Source organism: Salvelinus sp. IW2-2015, unplaced genomic scaffold (assembly GCF_002910315.2).
Source record: "Salvelinus sp. IW2-2015 unplaced genomic scaffold, ASM291031v2 Un_scaffold1485, whole genome shotgun sequence".
Taxonomy (NCBI): Eukaryota; Metazoa; Chordata; class Actinopteri; order Salmoniformes; family Salmonidae; genus Salvelinus; species Salvelinus sp. IW2-2015.
In genome coordinates, this window is record NW_019942939.1 from 174,012 (window position 1) to 177,185 (window position 3,174).

At 41.4% G+C, this 3,174-nt stretch overlaps 1 pseudogene; it reads left to right on the top strand.

Annotated features, from left to right (window-relative positions):
* Positions 1–931: 931 nt before the first annotated feature.
* The window catches only part of LOC112070991 (UDP-glucuronosyltransferase 2A1-like), an 8,771-nt pseudogene continuing 6,528 nt past the window's right edge, over positions 932–3,174 (top strand).

The window sequence follows — 3,174 nt, forward strand, 5'->3', positions numbered from 1 at the left end:
AAACTATGAAATAACACATATGAATCATGTAGTAACCAAAAAGTGTCAAACAAATAAAAATAGATTTTAGATTATTCAAAGTAGCCACACTTTGCCTTGATAACAGCTTTGCACACTCTTGGCATATAAAATATATTTTGGATTTTGTTTAACACTTTTTTGGTTACTACATTACATTACCTTGCATCTTGCTACAAATATCAAGTTATGAATAGTTTAATGTTTTTCTGTCAAAATGCTCTGAGTCAAATCAATCTGTTTTTATTTGCACACAGTATAGGTGTAAAACATTTCCAAACTAAATTTGTAAATAGTACTGAAGTAGTTTTCTGACGGATACTTTTTTACTTTACTTGAGTAGGTTCTTAGTTAAGTACTTTATAAGTACTTTTACTTAATTTTGGATTTTCAGTACTATGGCCACCTCTGCCAGTGGCATTTACCGTATGGTGTTCTGATTAATGATGTTCTGTGTTCTGATTGATGATGTTCTGTGTTCTGATTGATGATGTTCTGATTGATGATGTTCTGTGTTCTGATTGATGATGTTCTGAATTGATTATGTTCTGTGTTCTGATTGATGATGTTTCTGATTGATTATGTTCTGTGTTCTGATTGATGATGTTCTGTGTTCTGATTGATGATGTTCTGATTGATTATGTTCTGTGTTCTGATTGATATGTTCTGTGTTTCTGATTGATGATGTTCTGATTGATGATGTTCTGTGTTCTGATTGATGATGTTCTGATGATGATGTTCTGTGTTCTGATTGATGATGTCTGATTGATGATGTTCAGTGTTCTGATTGATGATGATCTGATTGATTATGTTCAGTGTTCTGATTGATGATTTCAAATGAACGATTCAACCATTTAATCAGGCCACACCTCACCACAACCACCAAAGTGGGTTTCGGCCCTCCAGTACCGGAATGGAAGAACCCTGCATCTCAATGGACTACTGTGTACAGTGGGCAAAAAACGTATTTAGTCAGCCACCAATTGTGCAAGTTCTCCCACTTAAAAAGATGAGAGAGGCCTGTAATTTTTATCATAGGTACACTTCAACTATGACAGACAAAATGAGAAAGGAAATCCAGAAAATCACATTGTAGGATTTTTAATGATTTTATTTGCAAATTATGGTGGAAAATAAGTATTTGGTCAATAACAAAAGTTTTCTCAATACCTTGTATATATCCCTTTGTTGGCAATGACAGAGGTCAAACGTTTTCTGTAAGTCTTCCGAGGTCATTCATATCTCTAGCTTAAACTGACAGATTTTGACGCAAATGTTTCTTAGATTAATGCCTTTTAAAAGGCACATTGTTGACCGCTCTCTACAACATGCCTCTGATTTAATARCAGCCCCTTTGTGAGCTTACTAACGTCACCAATGTGTAGGTACTGATCGAGGAGCTCCATGCCAGAGGCCACACCATCACAGTGGTCAGACCCTCTACCAGCTGGTACATCACRGAGGAGTCACCTCTATACACCTCCATCACCATCAAGGAGAAAGATTCCTTATACAGCTACATCGAAACTTTCCTACAGAATCAACTGAAGGTATGCCTTTGTAACGTGCCTACAGAAGAACCTGAAGGTATGTCTTCATAACGTTCCTACAGAAGAACATGAAGGTTTGATGTGTCTTTATGACTTGTTGATCCATCTATCCAGCCAGCAAACCAGCCAATCAACCATCCAGCCAGACATKATTTATTTTYTCAAAGAGGCATTCAATCTCTGTTAATGTCTTAATTCAGGCTCAGAGAGAGGGGGTATCTTTGCTGAAGTTCTTCCAACTAACCAAGGAGTTCCTCAGTATGATAGAAGAAGCCCACACCTTGGGCTGCGAGATGCTGGCTCGCATGTTCGATGACAAGGAGTTGATGAAGAGTCTCCAGGACGCTCAGTATGACATGATGCTCACCGACCCTAACATCGCTGTAGGGCTGCTGATGGCCCACTACCTCAAACTGCCTGTGGTGCTCAACGCCCGTTGGATCACCAGTGGGGAGGGCCACTTTGCCATCGCCCCCTCTCCCKTGTCKTACATCCCGYTCKCAGGGTCTGGATTCACTGACAAGATGACCTTCGTCCAACGGGTCCAAAACATGCTGCACTACAGCATCATCGTGTATCAGCAGAGGTTCGTAGTTGGGCCGATTTATGATGCAATTTGCTCCAAGTACTTTGAAGAGGGCTGTGACATCATCTCCTTGATCCAGGAAGCTGACATCTGGCTGATGAGGTCTGACTTTGTGTTTGACTTCCCCCGTCCCACCATGCCCAACGTCGTCTACATGGGGGGGTTCCAGTGCAAGCCGGCCCAGCCCCTGCCTCCAGAGCTGGAGGAGTTTGTCCAGAGTGCCGGGGAACATGGGGTGGTCGTCATGTCTCTGGGGACTCTTGTCAATGCACTTCCTGTTGATATCACAGACCAGATCGCCAGTGTGTTCGCCAAGCTGCCTCAGAAGGTATCCTGATTGTTTTTGATTGCATCCTAACTTGTGCTGTGAAAAATGTCCTGTCCTCTTCTTTTATTTGGTGGTGAGCTAACATAAATATATGTGGTGTTTTCTCTGTAAAACATTAAAAATCGGACATGTTGGCTGGATTCACAAGATGTTTATCTTCAAATCGCTGTATTGGACTTGTTATGTGTGAAAGTTAATATTTTTAAAAAAAAAGTAGATCTTTGAATTTCGTGCCGGTGTCATGCTGCAGCCATAACAGGTTAAACACCTGACCTGGGACCAGAGGCCAAAATTTCTGAAGATCTCACTCCCTGTCAGGAAAAGTGCTGTAGAATGAAGTTCTTTCCACTCAGAGACATAATTCCAACGGTTATAGAAACTAGAGATATGTTTTCTATCAATAATAACCAATAATATGCATATGTACAGACAGAATTGAGTACTAGGCAGTTTAATTGGCAAAGTCAAAAAAAAAAAAGTGCTAACAGCTCCCCTACAAAAGGTTAAACAGAAATTAATGTCTTCTATCTAAGGTGATCTGGAGGCACCGGGCAAGTTCCCCTCCACCTCTGGGCAACAACACCCTTCTGGTGGACTGGATGCCCCAGAAAGACCTCCTGGGTCACCCCCAGACCAGAGCCTTTGTGGCCCCATGGAGGAACCAACGGGATCCCAGAAGGCCATCTTACCAT